This window comes from Sardina pilchardus, chromosome 14, assembly GCF_963854185.1.
Source record: "Sardina pilchardus chromosome 14, fSarPil1.1, whole genome shotgun sequence".
Classification (NCBI taxonomy): domain Eukaryota; kingdom Metazoa; phylum Chordata; class Actinopteri; order Clupeiformes; family Clupeidae; genus Sardina; species Sardina pilchardus.
Genome location: NC_085007.1, coordinates 13318204 through 13335703, shown reverse-complemented (window position 1 = coordinate 13335703; position 17500 = coordinate 13318204). Strand labels below are relative to the sequence as shown.

At 49.1% G+C, this 17500-nt stretch overlaps 1 protein-coding gene across 6 annotated transcripts in view; it reads left to right on the top strand.

Annotated features, from left to right (window-relative positions):
- Positions 1-17500, top strand: part of strbp (spermatid perinuclear RNA binding protein) — a 117534-nt gene that overhangs the window by 22753 nt on the left and 77281 nt on the right. For all 6 annotated transcript variants that reach the window (XM_062554207.1, XM_062554202.1, XM_062554203.1 and 3 more), the window contains exon 2: positions 10000-10082. The gene's annotated coding sequence lies outside the window, so the exon portion shown is untranslated. The remainder of the gene's footprint in view (positions 1-9999; positions 10083-17500) is intronic.

Genomic DNA, 17500 nt, shown 5'->3' with positions numbered 1-17500 from the left:
TTCCCTCTATCTCTCTCTCTCTCCCCTCCCTCTCTCCCTCTCTCTTTCCTCTCTCTCCCCCCCCCTCTCTCTCTCTTTTCTCTCTCTCTCTCTCCCTCTCTCTCTCTCTTTTTTCTCTCTCTCTCTCCCCCTCTCTCTTGGGTGGTTGTGGTGCGGAGTGCTAGGCGAGTGTCCCTGCAGGACGTGTCTGGTTCCTAGGCGATGAGAGGCGGCCGCTCAGTGGCTTTTTCCTCCTTCTCTTTCTCTCTCTCTCTCCCTTTCTCTCTCTCTCTTGTTCTCTCTGTTTTTCAGTGCAGAGGCAGACGGAGGCCGTCCGTGTTCCGGCCTCATTGTTAGCCAGGCTCATGCACCGCTTTCTGCACCGCTGGGGCCTCAGGCACAAGCAGGATTTTAGACACACACACACTACACACACTACACACACACACACACACACACACACTATACAGGCACACACTACACTCTATAACACGCTACACTCTATAACACGCTACATTCACACACACATACGCACTACTACACACACACACACACACACACACACACACACACACACACACATACACACACTCATATTTTCTACTCAGGAAGACGGACAGACAGGCAGTCAATAGACAAGACCAAGAATGACATTTCATGGACTGACACAGACACTTAGTAGATTGACAGGTTGACATGTGGACACACACACACACACTTACATAAACACTCCACTAAGCAGACAGCAGCAGAAGAAATGTGCAAAACGCAGAGTAAAAACAGACATAGCCTGTGTGGAAATCTCCTTTCCTCTCCAGCCAACCTGTGAAAGACAAAATAGCAAACAACTAAACCTTTAATAACTGATATGCACATCCTGAACTAGTGATTTAGGAAGCCATTGCATTTATGCAGGTTTGCATTGAGAATTTTAGTCCTAATTGCAGGGTCGGTGTCTGACTTTTGTTCTTTTCCGACTAATCTGCCGCCACAGATTGTTCGCAGATTGGATCTGAACAGTCCTGTGTAACTGCATACCGTGCGTGTGTGTGTGCGTGTGTGTGTGCGTGTGTGTGTGCGTGTGTGTGTGTGTGTGTGTGTGTGTGTGTGTGTGTGTGTGCGCCTACACACAACTTGTCTGTCCTGATCTGCAGGACTGGTAAATGAGCTGCAGTGATGCCCCCTCCACGTCAGCTGGACTGGCTCGCATTAAGAGGGACATGGTTATTATGGTGGAACAGAAACAGTTTCTTTAGTGTATTGTGTTACAGAGATGGAGAGAGGGAAGAGGGAGGGGAAACAAGGGAACAATTGATAGAGAGAAAAAGCGAAAGAGAGAGAGAGACTGGGCTTTGAACTGAGCCGTGATAATGTGTTCTTGGACAGAGCTGAACCACCGGGGAGCTGAAGATGTTAGTCTCGCTCGCACTCGCCATCTCACACACACACACAGACACACACACACACGCACACGCACACGCACACACATAGACACAGGAGGTATGAGGATGGATTGTTGTGTTTGCTGTCTAATCATGTGTCTGTGTCTTTGTTTGCTGCCGTTTGTGTCACTGTGCTCAAATCCTGCTGTGTTCTCTGTGTGTGTGTGTGTCTGTCTGCATATATGGGCCTATTGTGATGTACTACAAAGATCTTGGTGCCAAGCCGGTGTGTATGTGCGTATGTGCGCAGCCTGCCCTCTACAGTATTCATATCTACTCTATGAATTAGTGTTATGCTCCCTGCACGCAAGAATGACGTAAACCCCCCCTTCCCCTCCCCTTACACACACACACACACACACACACACACTCAGTGGAATGATTGTGATAGTGGTAGAAACACGTGTGCGCACACACACACACACGGAGAGCGGGCTTGTTTTGTAGTGTTGTACCAGTGCAGCGGCGGCCCTGCTTATCCAGTGCTGTGTTGCGTGAGCTGCTCCCCCATCTCCCTCATCTTTTATTTAGAGATTCTTCCCCCGTGAGTCACAAGACCCTGGATGGGGCCAAACCTCTCTCTCTCTCTCTATCTATCTCTCTCTCTGTCTTTCTCTCACTCTTTCTTTCTCTCTGTTTTTCCTCTCTCTCCATCTTTCTATCATTCTTTCTTTCTTTTCATCTCACGGTCATCTCTCTCTCTCTCACTTTCTCTCTCTCCCTGTCTCTGCGCTTCTCTTTTCCTAGTTCTGTTCCCCCTTCTCTTCTCTCTCTCTTTCTCTCTCTCTCCCCCTCTCTCTCTTTCCCCCCCTCTGCGTCTTGTGTTTGTGTTATCTGGGAATGAAATTCTGCCGTTATGATGTAGTGAGGTTGCACAGCCGTGATGGTTTCCTGCAGGATGCTTTCGGTCCCGTTCTCCCTTTTCCCTTTTGTTTAACCTTTTGACCCCTGCCCAACCTTTGACATGGGGAACAACCCAACGAGAGGAAAGAGGCCTCATGTATGTTCTCTCTCTGTCACACTTTGTCTCTCTCTCTCTCTCTCTCTCTCTCTCTGACACACACAGACACACAGACACACAGACACACACACACACACACACACACACACACACACACACAGTATATACAGTACACATACGCACACACAAACAATCTGTTCCTCTGTCCCAAACATGTCGACCTTTAGATTTGTTTTGTTTTGTTTTGTTCGGTCAGCCCTGTGCGCCCAAAGAGGATTTCTCTCCCCCTCTCTCTCTCTCCCTCTCTCCCTCCCTCCCTCTCTCTTTCTCTGGCTCTCTCTGTGGTGAGTCCATGAGCGTTGTGGAGTTCAGACTGATGAACCAGAGGTTGACCTAATAGACTGGAATCTGTCATGTCCTCGCTTAAGCTGCCACTGCCGGCCCTGAGCTCAAAGAAGCATCAAATCAGGTCGGCCCAGATGGTCTTTTAAAAGGACTCGTGCTATTTGTTTATTGTGTTTTTGTTTGTGGAGGTGGTGGTGGAGGTGGTGGGGCGGGAGTGTGTGGAATTTCTGTACTGCATATTTGACCTTTCTCTCTGACAGGAGTTATGAAGCTTTGGCTCTAAGCATCCGAATCACAGAGGCTGTGACATCTCTCTCTCTCTCTCTGTCTCTCTCTCTCTCTCTCTCTCCCTCTCTCTCTCTCTCTTACTGTGTTTGTCCGTGTTCCACCTCACCCTGCTTAAGTATGCTGTGGGACTGGTTTGCCATGCCCCAGATGTGCCCCACAGATAGATAGCTTGGGCTGCTTTCTTGGCACCTTTCCTTCCGCGTTGCCTGCTGGTGATTTGAATGCAAGCAGCGGAACTTAAATGTAGTATAGGTGGTTTCTGTTCTACAGTAGAAGGTGGAACGTTTTATAACCGGTTCCGCTGGTCTCATGACACAGTTGATTGACTTGGTGTTTTTTCCTTCCCCTTTTCTATATTACAGAACTACAGTAGGTCACCATTCTGATACATGGGCCTGTTTTTTTTTTTTTTTTGTATCGCTTCCTTGTTTCTTTTGTGTAATTTAAAAATATTTTGCTCTGCTTGCCTTAAAACTTCCACTTCAACCAACAACCAATACTTTGTCTCATTCCCAAGAACTGCAGGGGAGCAGGAGGGTGTGTGTGTGTGTGTGTGTGTGTGTGTGTGTGTGGTGGCAGCGTTTTTAAGTGTTAATTGCATTTTGCCCAAATTGTCATCCATGGAGGACAAAATCACGTAAGCATCCGCATCGACAGTCCCCTGGATGGGATCGAAAAAGAGAAGAGATCTAAAAAAAAAAAAACAAAAAAAAAAACAGTGTTTCTCGTTCATAGACTGACTGAATTGGAGTAGTTGCGTGCAGTTCTGAATTACAGTAGATGTGTTTTGATATCTCTGTAGGCGGTCGTGCCACACTGCTGCTGTGTAATTTGTGAAGCATGCCTCACGTCCGGGTCATGTTTACGGAGACGAGCACAATTAGCGTAGCGAACAGAGATGGCGGAGCTCACCTTTTGTATCCCGTGTGTGTGTGTGTGTGTGTGTGTGTGTGTGTGTGTGTGTGTGTGTGTGTGTGTGTGTGTGTGTGTGTGTGTGTGTGTGTGTGTGTGTGTGTGTGTGTGTGTGTGTGTGTGTGTGTGTGTGTGTGTGTGTGTGTGTGTGTGTGTGTGTGTGTGTGTGTGTGTGTGTGTGTGTGTGTGTGTGTGTGTGAAAGAGAGGGGTAGATAGAGTGTGGGGGCTTTTCTTTGTCTCCCTCTGTCTTGGCAGTGATGAGTTGTGTCTGTGGCACCACTGTAATTTCAAGCAATTATCGCTCATCTTCACTCTCTTTTATTTTCACCCCTCTTTTTCCTCTCCTGAGCTGAGAATCCTCTTGGATCGCGCACCCAGGTAATTTACCTGGTCATAGGAGAGGAGAGATTTAAAGCAAGACAATTACCACATCAACGCTGCAATTAGGCCCCAACGGTTGGCGCAGACCCGACGCCACAGCTTTACTCCGTGGGAGTCCTGAGAGGAGCCGCTCGCTCGCTCGCTCGCTCGCTTAATGTTTCCATTCATGTGCCGTCTCAGATGTGGCCGTTGTAGCGGAGGTGGCGTGTTTTCCCTGCCGAGCGTCTGGTCAGCTCGGTCTCTGTGTGTGTGTGTGTGTGTGTGTGTGTGTGTGTGTGTGTGTGTGCGTGCCCGTGCCAACGGGCTGTGTGTTTTGAAGTCTCCACTTAGGCTCTGCCACCACTGACCGCCAACCGTCCCAAAGGTCTAATTAAGGCAAGCATTCTGGCTACGGTGTGTGTGTGTGTGTGTGTGTGTGTCTGTCTGTCTGTCTGTCTGTCTGTCTGTCTGTCTGTCTGTCTGTGTATGTGTGTCTGCATAGTGTGTGTGTTTCTGTGTTTGAGGGTGCTGTGATTGAATCAGTGTGAGTGTGACGACTGTGGGGTGTGTCAGTGGGAAGTGTGGACACACACACACACACACACACACTGAAACACACTCTGTGCACACTCCATTCACCCTTAAGTCCACACCACGCCCTCAGGTATGTCTTTTGTCAGCAGCAGTTTACTCTGCCGGTCTGCCTCTAGTTGGTCTTGGACATGCATCAGGTAAACCCTTTGGCAAGGGCTCCACAGTGCTTGACACTGGCCAGTTGCGACATGCAGAGAGGACATGGATGGTCTATCGTGATGTGAGTTTGCGTGTGTGTGTGTGTGTATGTGTGTATATGTGCGTTGGTGCTAAGCTACTGTATGCCGAGCTGTTTTCTGGGATTCTCAGCAAGGACAGAGCCTCAATAAAGTGTGTGTGTGTGTGTTCTCACCGTTTTGTCCCCCCTCCTTGGCTTAATAAAGCAGCTTTCTACACTCTCACATCTCATCTTCATATCCTCCTCTCCTCCCCTCCTCATTGGTGTCAGTCTAACCCCCCCCCCCCCCCCCCCCGCCCGGCACACGCACACACATTCTATTTATCCAGCCTCTAATCTACACACACACACACGCACACACACACACTTTCCAGGGATGGAGGTTGCTATGACTGATGAATGCATTGGCCCAGAATGCAAATTAATTTCCCATCTCGGAGATTAGAGATAGGCTGGTGTCATCGCGTCTCTGCAAATAATAACCATGAGGAGAGAGGGACAGAGGGAGAGAGAGGAGGAGAGAGAGAGAGAGAGAGAAGGGAGGGAAAAAAGCAATTTTCTCAGCCTTATTTATCATCAAACAATCAAACGTGCCTTCAGCGAAACCAACCGCAGTATGGGAGTTTAGGTGTGTGTGCACATGACTGTGTGTGTGTGTGTGTGTGGTGGACAGGTGTTAGAGGCTTGTTTGGCAAGATGGGTGGTGGCAGGCTGGCTGGCTATCTGCCCAGCACTCTGTGCCCACATGCCGGGATAGAGGCCTTCTGTTACCCCGTCGTCTCGTCTGCACGGTTGCCTCCCACACCCACCACCGGCTGATCCTGGAGCTCTCAGATCTGGTGATGACGAACGCCATGGGGGTTGGTAAAGGACATGCCCACGGCTATGTCTACCTGTGGCACAGCCAAACCACAGCCATGCGTGGGCACAGTATGCCAACCTTTACTAACCTTACCCTCACGCTTGCCACAGTGCTGAAATTAAGTAGGCTTATATTACTGCTAAAGAAATTACACACAGCCCTCATTCCACATCTGGACTTACTGAGTGCGATGTCTCTATGAGATAACTGAATGTCTTCCTACACTGACCACAGGTATCGTCTTGGTAACCGGTCAGCTCGGTGCCCACGTTATAGCCAATGGGGTGGGCCCGGTACGTTGTTGACGCACATCCATTAGCATGTAGTCACCACTGACGCACCGTAGCTGCAGCTGCCGCCAGCGGCGCTTAACGCGGAGCGTTCCTCTTAATTATTGACCGCGGGACTGTGATTCTTGGTCGCCGGCCAATCGAACGGCGCGGCCCTCTCCCTAATTGAAAAATTATTGCAGCGTTGCAAATTGTGTGTGTGGGACCCAGGGGGGGCCCACTAATGCCCCCCCCCCTCCTCACACACACACACACACACACACACACACACATACACGCCTCTCCTTGTAGTGTGCCTGCTGCTGCAGCGTTGACACATGAAGGCAGGAGACAGAGGCTTTGCTTCTGATGGCTTTCTCTGTGTCCTATCTCACACTGATCCACATCAATATTAGTGTCTCGTTCTCACTCTCTTTGTTTGTTATCTGTTGTGTATCTGTGGCTTTCTTTTCTGTCCTCTTCCTGTGTGTCCTTTTATCCAATGATGGCTATATTTGTGTGTGGGTGCGTGTGTGTGTGTGTTTGAGTCTGTATAAGAGAGAGAGAGAAAGAATATCCATTCATTCATTCATTCATCCATCCATCTGTCCATCTTTATCTAGCTATCTATGGAAGTCTATTTGTCTGTGTTTTTACCCATCTATCATATTTATCTGGCCACTCTCTTGTCAGTTGTTTTGTTCTTCTGAGGTTCCCTCCACGTCTCTCAGAGTTCTGTCTTTCCTGTGGTCTGCTCAGCGGTGTGTTGTGTTTAATCCAGTGCTGGAGGGCCCGGAGTGTTGGTTAAGGGAGTGTGTGTGTGTGTGTGTGTGTGTGTGTGTGTGTGAGTGTGTCTCTAACTGCTGTTCTTACACACACGCTGTGACCGTAATCATTGGTAGTGCAGGCAGGTCGCTGAGAGCGATTGCAGACGGATAACACCCACTTCCTCACCCCTGGCTCTCCCAACACGGCACTCATCTCCTCCCTCCAACTCTCATTCTCTCTCTCTCTCTCTCTCTCTCTCTCTCTCTCTCTCTCTCTTTCTCTCTTTTGTTCGTTTCTGTGCTTCTGTTTCACTGCTGTCCTCTTTCTCTTTCGCTTCTGTCCTCTTCCCTTCTATCTTTTATCTTCTTTCTCTCCTTTTCTCTTATTTATCCTTTCTTTTCACTCTCTCATCCTCTGCTCTTCCATCCCCAATCTTCTTCTAGCACTCTCTTGCTCTCTTACTGTATGTCCTCCTCCTTTCTGTCTTTCTCTTTCTCTCCCTCTCCTCTCTACGTTCTCTCGCGTGCTCTCACCTCTCTCGTGTGCTCGCCACAGATCAGATCGTGCTTTTCTTTCCTCTGTCCTTGTATCTTCTCTGACTTCTCCACTTTTTCCTTTTTCCTTTTCCCTTCTCTCTCATCACTCCTCCTCTAGCCTTCTCATCACTCCATTCCTCTCTTCTCCTCTCCGCCCCTCATCTCTCCTCTCCTCCTGCCACCTCCCACCCCTTCTACTCGAGTGCTGTGCTGTGCTGTGCTGTTCCCCTGTAGCCTCCAAAGGAAGGAAGGATGGTCGGAGGTTAGAGGAAAGGGTGAAGAGGAAAACAGTCGTGAGAGAGAGAGAGAGAGAGGTTTAGCACGTCTTCTTTATTAAACCACAGCCTTACTTTCTCACATGCTCACACACACACACACACACACGCACACCACACACACTCTGTATTAAAATTCCCCCCACACACAGAGCCTACACATTCACATAAAAAAATACTACCCTCCCTGCTACGCTTTAAAACCACCTGACAATCACCACCAATTTCACACAGCACTCCCCCCTCCTCCCCTCAACAGTAAAAAGAGGGGGAGAGAGAGAGAGAGAGAGAGAAAGGGAGAGAGAGATAGACAGACAGACAGACAGGCAGGCGGAGGAGTAGATGGAGTTCCGAGGCCTGCAGTGCTCAGTGTTCTGCGTCGGTTCTCTGCAGCGGTGTTCTCCACCCCTCTCCTCTCCTCTGCACGGTACCGGCCCACGCAGAGTCTTTCACTCTCCCCTAACGGAGGCAGCCGTCTGCTCCAGCTGTTAACCACCTCTTTCTCTCTTTCTCTCTCTCTCTCTCTCCCTCTCTCTCTCTCTCTCTCTCTCTCTCCCTCTCCCTCTCCCTCTCCCTCTCTCCCTCTCTCCCTCCCTCTCCTACTCCCACCATCTCTCTGTTGCTTTCTCTGCTCTGCTCTCGTCTGCCCTTGGTGACCAGTGGAGATGAATTGGCATGAAGGCCCTGAAGATACTGAATGCAGAGCTCCCTGCTTACATGGCCTCCAAATATAAGCTTCTGTACTGGTGCCCAGATCTCTTCTCTGTCTAGTTCTCTCTCTTTCTCTCTTTCTCCCTCTCTTTCTCTCTCTCTCTCCCTCTCCCTCGCTCCTTTTATCTCTCTACTTCAACCAGTCTCCTCCTTTTGCTCTTTTTCTTTTGGTCTTTCTCTCTTTCTTTCTGTCTCTCTCTCTCTGTCTCTCTCTCTCCATCTGTTTCTTCCACCATCCCTCTCTCTCGCTCTCTCGCTCTCTCGCTCTCCTGTCAGTAAGTGGGGGAGAGTTTTGCTAACAGGCTCACGCTCCGCTGGCTGTGTTGTTCATTGTCCATTTCCCTCCATCCTTCAGTCCCTCTCCATCTTTTCTCTATCACCTTTTATCTGTCTCTCCCCCTCTCTTCCGACCGGCCCCCTCCCCTCCTCTCTTCTCTTTTTTCTGTCTTTCTCACCTTCCCTCCATCTTCTCTTGCTCCAGTCTGATGGGTGGCCACAGCCTTTGTTTTTCACGCTGTCTTGCACCTCCATATCATGATCAACAGCAGCTTGGACTGATGCACAGATGCCAGCTCCAAACACACACACACACACACACACACACACACACACACACACACACACACACACACACACACACACACACACACACACTTGTTATTTGTAAATACCCTTTAATGGGAGCTAAAAGGAGTAATGGCCTTTTTTTGCAAGAACACCCTTGTTGGACTGCAGCGTTTTCATATTCAAATGGAGCGAAACAAGAAGCAGTTTAGTATTGCTACTACAGATTTAGGCAGTGGCTCAACATGGCTCATTTGGTGCAAGCAAGATGTTGTGAATAGTATTCATTTCTTTGTTCTACTGCCCTTTGTTGCCCCGTAGGGTATCTAGAGCATCAAGCCTTATTGCTCTGTAGTTAAATGCTCCATAAATTGAACTGAGTGATGACTCAAATAAACTGAAGATAGACGTGTTGGTTTAATTTCTCCGCTCATGTTGCAGCAAAAGGATGTCTGCAGGGAGGTTATCTGATGGCCTCCGTTGCTTCTGAGTGGTCTGTGGTCTGTTGGTCTGTTGTGTGTGTTTAAAAAGACTGCTAGACAAACGCAGCTCAGAAGGAAACCACTTGGAACTGTATGGCCTGTGACCTTACGTGACTATGTACTAAAGTCTACAAATATATATTTATATGTGTGTCACACACACACACACACACACACACACACACACACACACACACACACACACACACACACACACACACACACACCACTTGCCTGCAGGTTTACATGGCTGACAGAGCCACTGATGCTACAACTTCACTGGGGCGTCTCGTTTTCCCCTCACAGTTGAGAGTCTCGCTGTCAGATCTTTTGTATTGGTAAAACAGACAGACAAACCTAACCAGTGTGTGTTTTTCTCTCCTCTCTCCATCCCCCCCATCCCTCCTCTCTCTCTCTCTCTCTCTATCTCTCCACCCCTCTCTCTGTCCATCTCTCTGCGTGCTGTTGACAGGTCCACAACCCCCGGCGTGCTCTTGCAGTGTGATCTGATCCGGTGCTGGAGAAGGACCGAGCGGGCCGCTCTTACAGCTGCAGGTAGGACCCTCCTCACACACACACACACACACACACACACACACCCTCACTAGGACCCCCTCACACAGGACACACACACACACGCACCCACACCCTCACCCTCACCCTCACTAGGACCCCCTCACACAGGACACACACACACACACCCACACACACATCCTCACTAGGACCCCCTCACACAGGACACACACACACCCTTCTAGGACCCCCTCACACAGGACTCACACACACCCTCACTAGGACCCCTCTCCAGTGGAGGACACACACACACACACACACACACACACACACACACACACACACACACACCCTCAGTAGGTCTCCCCTCCAATGAAGGACTCCGTGGCACACTCTCTTAATGGCCTCACAGCCCGGTTCTCTCTTTCGGTTTCATAAACACACACTCGCACATACATTTTCTCTCTCCCCCTCCCCCTCCCTCTCTCTCTCTCTGTCTCTGTCTCTCTCTGTCTCTCTCTCTTGCTCTTGTTTTTTTGTCACTCTCACACACTTGCTCCCTCTCTCTGTGTCCATCTTTGGCTCTCTCTCTGTCTTAGTGTATGGGCCCTTGCAGGTGAGCAGGCCGCCTGTCAATCACTTCAAGGACATGAAAATGCTAAGCTTTTTGTATGTCGGCCACAAGAGGTGTGTGTGTGTGTGTGTGTGTGTGTGTGTGTGTGTGTGTGTGTGTGTGTGTGTGTGTGTGTGTGTGTGTGTGTGTGTGTGTGTGTGTGTGTGTGTGTGTGTGTGTGTGTGTGTGTAAAGAGAGTAGTTATTAAAGGTTAAACATTACTGAAGTGGCCAGAGAGGCCTGAGCACTACTGGGGCAAGACTGTGTGTGTGTGTGTGACCAGAGAGGTCTGAGAACTACTGGGGTTAAGACCGTGTGTGTGTGTGTGTGTTTATTTGTGCGGACGTGTTGGCAATGGAGATGGGTGGTAATGGGGACAGAAATGTGTGTGAGTGTTTTCAGTTTGTTTTCCCCCTGGCCCCCGATGGGAACCGGGTGGCTGTTAAATTATCTGCTGAGGACATGTTTATGCTCGTCGGGGGCAAATGAGAATCGCTAACTGCCGTTAACGCGAGTCAAGCAAGACATCCTCCCTTAGCGGCCATGTCAAATTAGAAGAGTGTGTGTGTGTGTGTGTGTGCCTCCCTCCCTGCCTCCTACGTGTGTGTGTGTATGTGTTTGTGCCTCCATGGGTGGGTGCATATGCTTTGTCTGCGTGTGGGTGTGTGTGCACCCTTGCTTGTAGCTCGCCTGTCTGTCAGTGTGTGGGAAGAACATGTCCCGCCCTCAACCCTGGTGTAGCTCTGGCATGCCTCAAACTGACCTGGAAAATCCATTAGAGCTGCATAAACACACACACACACACACACACACACACACACACACACACACACATAGGCAAGCAGACACGCTGTTGGATCCAAGAGCATAGATACCTTTCCATTAATTTGTCATCCACTGCCTTGCTCTCATGGTGGGTTGAATGTTATGGAGAAATGTCTTTGGTCCCTGTGTGTGTGTGTGTGTGTGTGTGTGTGTGTGTGTGTGTGTGTATATGTGTGTATCTATCTTCAGGCCCCCCCCCCCCCCCCCCGATCTTTAAGGACTGGTCAGACCCCCACAGCTTTCTCATTGTCTCCCGATGTGATTCTAAACAGATGGGATTGTTTGCATGCATGCAGTGTGTGTGTTTTCTTAACATGGTGCTGAGGTATTGCTGGACTCTCTGGGAAAGCCTACTGAGCAGTGGCTGCTGGCTCCAGGCTGCATAAACACATAAACGAGTCTGCAGTGTCCTTAGTGTGTGTATCCGTGTGTGTCTGTCTGTCTGAGTCTATGTGCATTCACTTTCATTGTGTGTGTGTGTGTGTGTGTGTGTGTGTGTGTGTGTGTGTGTGTGTGTGTGTGTGTGTGTGTGTGTGTGTGTGTGTGTGTGTGTGTGTGTGTGTGTGTGTGTGTGTGTGAGTGTGTGAGTGTGTGAGTGTGTGAGTGTGTGAGTGTGTGAGTGTGTGAGTGTGTGAGTGTGTGAGTGTGTGAGTGTGTGAGTGTGTGCGTGTGTGGAGGCTGGCTGCCACTGGGTCTCTGGGTTCTGGCTAATGTAGCTGTAGCCTGGAGCCCGGCTCTTGCCCAGCCAGCCCCTCACTCAAACACCAGGCCACGAGGGTGTGATCTCTCTCTCTCTCTCTCTCTCTCTCTCTCTCTCTCTCTCTCTCTCTCTCTCTCTCTCTCTCTCTCTCTCTCTCTCTCTCTCTCTCTCCATGTGTGGGTGAATGAGTGTGTGTATATGGCACTGTGTGTGTGGTGTTCTCAGTAATTCAGCTCAGTAAGGGTTGACACGCCACGTATACACATTTCCCACTTTACAGCTCAGAATCAAGCTGAGACACACACACACACACACACACACGCATGCGTGAAGATACACACACTTCGATACACACATTCACCGCCGCAGTGTCCTTGAGCAGCCAATGACTTTGGCAGCCAGCATTCTGAGAGCATCTCTATGTCTATCTCTCTTTCACTCTCCCACCCCCCTCCTTTCTCTCTCCCTTGTGTGTTTTTTTCTCTCTCTCTCTCTCTCTCTCTCTCTCTCTCTCTCTCCCTTCCTTTCTTTTATCTCTTTCAGACATCTAGTTCCCAGTAGCCCAGATGGAATGGCATTTAGTAGTAATTGTGCAGGTGTACACACACACACACACACACACACACACACACACACACACACACACACACACACACACACACACACACACACACACACACACACACACACACACACACACACACAGAGAGAGGCTTGTATATCTCTGGGATTTAAGTTACGCTTGTCTTGCCTGATTAGCGCCAACCTATTAAGTAAAAAAATAAAGATGGCCCCTGATAAATGGTAGCCTGGCTAGCGCCTATCACTTCTCAAATGAGACGTGGTCTGGCAACCAGACGTTCATTTTCTCGTATTTGAAAAAATGGCCAGATCTGTTCATTGGGCGCCACGGATGTCTATCAAATGCGTCTGTGCATAGCTCATCATGGTCTTGCTTTCCCCCCGGTTCTGTGATTGGTCGCCAACATCAGGCGAAAATTTGGGTGTTAGTTTCCAGACTGCCTTAGCTGCGTGATTGAAATCCGCGCACAAGGCAGGATGGGAACACCCAGGCTAGATAGATGGAGTCCGTGATGGAAAAATGGAGAGGATGTCTTCATGTCTTCTCCTGGCTCCTCTCCTCCAGCAGAGTTTATGCCCGTTCAGCATGCTACACATTAAGCCATGTCAGCGTGTTTCTCTTTTCTCTCTCTCTCTTTCCTTCCTCAGCTTTTGTTTATCCCTTCTTTCTCTTCGTCTTTTAGAGTTTGATGTCTCTCTTTCTCTGTCTCTGTCTCTGTCTCTCTCTCTTTTTCCATTGATTGCCCGTGCTGCAGGCCTTGGCGTTATCTCTCTAGTCCGTGTTTTGCTCATATTTCTGTTTGCCTGGCGTACGTAGCAGCTGCGCTGGCTAGGTTTCTGGGCTGTCACAGGCTGTTGTTGTCGTTCCTGGAAGGGCTCCAGGGACCCCCGGGGGGCCGGTGATTGGCGTCCAGGCAAGGTGGCCTCTTTCTGGGCATTGATCGCTCGACAATCCCCTATGGATCTCATCAGAGCACCACGCTCTTTTTTCTTACTCCCCTTCACTGAACGTGTCCACACACACAGTCACATTTGCCATCTAGAGGTACATGCCAAGCTATACGGCCCTTTACGATGTAGCATTTACAATGGCCTTGTAAGCTTAAGCTGTATGTTCTTTTGCTAAATACATTAAGATTTCTGTTGAAATGTGGCCTTATCAATGTTGCGCTCTCTATTTCAGTCCTGTTTTGTTTCTCTCTTTCTCTTTCTCTTTCTTATAAACACAGAATGTGTCATGCTGTTTTTAAACACAAATTGTCTATATTTGTGGATCTGTTTTTGGGCGTGTGTTAAAATATGGTGCGTGGTGATAAGGCTTGCATGGTGAGAGTGGTGGTGTATGACGGGGCACACACACACACACACACACACACACACTTCACTCTGTCCGTTTTCTCACTTGTTCTCGGTGGCGCTTCTGGGATTGCATGGTGCTTTCTGAAGAGATGTAGCCATGACAACGATCCCCATGGGATAACCTGACACGGGGTGTGAGTCCCTCTCTCTCTCTCTCTCTCTCTCTCTCTCTCTTCCTCCTCTCTTCCCTCTCTCCCTTATTCTTTTGTCTCCTCCTCTCTCTCCATGCATTTCTTATTATTCCCTGCCCATTTGTCTGTCTATCTCTATCTATCTATCTATCTATCTATCTATCTATCTCTCTATCTCTACCTCTCTCTCTCTCTCTTTCTTTATCTCTCTATCTCTATCTCTCTCTTTCTATCTCTCTTTCTTTTTCTTTATCTCTCTCTCTCTCTCTGTCCCATCTGTCTCTCTTCATTTTCTTTGCCCTCTCCTTTTCTGTCCCTGTCTTTCTCTCTCTTCTTCACTGTCTTTCTCTCCTGTCCTCCCTCTCCTCCTCTCCTCTCGTCTGTTGTCTCTCTGTTTTTCGGCGTCGCTCAGGAAGAGAGACAGGAAAGGAGAGTGTGATGGAGCGAGGCCAGGGGTCGGAGGAAATCAAGACCCACACACACACACACACACACACACACACACACACACACAGTACAATAATAACCACCCGCTGCTCCACACGTACCAAACACTAAACAAACACACACACACACACACACACACACACACACACACACACACACACACACACACACACACACACACACACACACACACACACACACACACACACACACACACACACACACACACACACACACACACACACACACACACACACACACACACACAATCTGAGCCCTTCACCGCCTCACAAATACGACCCTTCCACATGGCAGGGACCTTGCGATTATAAAACCCTCTAGGCAGGAGACGGGTACAAGTAAGGGGAGAATGATTTGATAAAATAAAATAAATCGAAAGCTAGTTCATTTTTATGGGAATTGTTCATGAATTAACTAGTAAAGACCCTTATAGACTTCACGGGTCTCCTGGTGACCCTAAGGAAATAGTATGGGACCCAGTTAGATGGGAGTGTATAATTAGACATGTATTAAATGCACACACACGACCAGGGGCTCTCTATGTGTCCTCTGCCCTGTCAAAGGCATCAGAATTCCAGCGCTTCATGAATTTTAACTCGTTGGTGCTCAGCTTACATGTAAATGTGCACTGTAGGGGTCTATGTGCGGTCAGATAGGTTAGATTGGCACATGTGTGCACTTAAAGGACATACACACACACACACACACACACACACACACAGAGGGAGGAAGAGAAGGAATGCCTATGAAGATCCCAAACAGAGGGTTGTTAAAAATTCAGGACTTTGCTGAGACAAGCAGATTTCTTTCCCCTTCCCTTCTGTCTCATTGGCCTCTTCACCTCTCGTCGACTCATGCAGACGCACACACACACACACACACATCTGCGTACAAAAGCACATGCATGTAAGCACACACACACACACACAATGTCCTACACTCAGATACATGCACAAGTGCCTACTAATTGACACACACACACACACACACACACTTTGGGCTTTTTTTTTTCTCTCAGGGTTGTGTGAGTGTCCCTGAACCCCACAGGAGCTGAGCTGTCACAAAATGAGCGAGAGAGAGAGAGATGGATAGAGGGAGAGAGAGATGACTAGAGGGAAAGAGATAGAGATGGATGTAGAGAAAGAGGGAGATGGATGGAGGGAGGGAGGGAGAGAGAGCTGAGCTGAGAGAGCGATGGTGAGAGAAAGATGGATAGAGGGAAAGAGAGAGATGGATAGAGGGAAAGAAAGAGACGGAATGAGAGAGAAAAAGAGAGAGAGAGAGATGGAGGAGTGACCTTCTCTAGGTGGGTCTCAGCAGGGGGAGCTTCAGCTGCACGTCTGCACTGCCTGTCTGTGGGGGGTTCTCTTGGTTATCTGCACACTTCATTGTGTGGATGATGCACAGTTCACACACACACACACACACACACACACACACACACACACACACCCAACCACTCGCTATTGCACGATATGCACACACATAGACACAGAGACACAGAGACCCACACCTGTGCTGTAACTGATGTAGTGTTCCACAGCCTCAAGGCCTTCTTCACAAATCACCACTAAGCAATTACGGCTCTTAATGAGAATGCACCTGATCTGTGCTCCTGGCTTTGTGCGTGCGTGTGTGTGTGTGTGTGTTTGTGAGCCTGTGTGTGCGTGTATGTGTATGTGTGTGTGTGTGTGTGTGTGCATGAGGGAGAGCCAAAAAGAGAGAGAGTGTGTGTTTGTGTGTGAGTATATAAGAGATAGCAAAAGAGATAGAGTGTGTGTGGTGTGTGTGTTGTGTGTGTGTGTGTGTGTGTGTGTGTGTGTGTGTGTGTGTGTGTGTGTGTGTGTGTGTGTGTGTGTGTGTGTGTGTTTGTGAAGGAACGAATGCCGCTGCTCATCACCCCGCAGAGTGAGAGACGAGCATTAGGGCGGGAGTTAATCACCTGCACCCCGCACCCTGGAGATGGAGAGATGGAGCATATTAACCAGGCTGACGGAGAGAGAGAAAGACCTGGAGAGAGCATTTAAAAGAGAGGGAGGGAGGGAGGGAGGGAGAGGGGGGCGGTGGAGTGGAAGAAGGAAAAGACCCCAACACCCTTCCCTGGAGATGTAGAGATAGCGGCAGAGGGAGAGAAAGAGAGAGATAGAAAGAGAGAGAGAAGGAGCACATATTTTTGGAGAGAGAGAGAGAGAAAGAGAGAGAATGAACACACATTTTTAGAGAGAGAGCGAGCGAGAGAGAGAGAGAAAGATAGAGAGAGTGAGCACACATTTTGATAGAGAAAGAAGAGAGAGAGCGATAGAGATGGCGAGGGAGTGTCAGGGATGAGATGAGTGAAAGATGGAGGAGAGGAGGAGGGTAGGCAGGGTAAGGGCTGAGGAGAGGGCCGCTGCTCCCTGCCCTAACAGCAGTCGCTTGTTTATCTGCTGCTCTCAGTTCAGATGCTGCAGCGCTCAAGGAAGTGAGGTCATCCGTGTCGATACACTCAACACACACACACACACACACACACACACACACACACACCTCACCCCTCTCTGAGGAAACGCTGGATCATCTTCACACTGAATTATTAATGCGGCGTATCAGAAGGGCTGGACGACGTGTCTCGGAGCGACTGAAATAGAAGTGTGGATGAGAGAGAGAGAGAGAGAGAGAGAGAGAGAGAGAGAGAGAGGGAGAAAGAGAGATGAAGTGACAGACTGGGGCAGTTGAGGGAAAGGGGGGGGGGTGGAGGACAGAGAAGGAGAGAAAGAGAGATGGGGTGACAGATGAGAGAGAG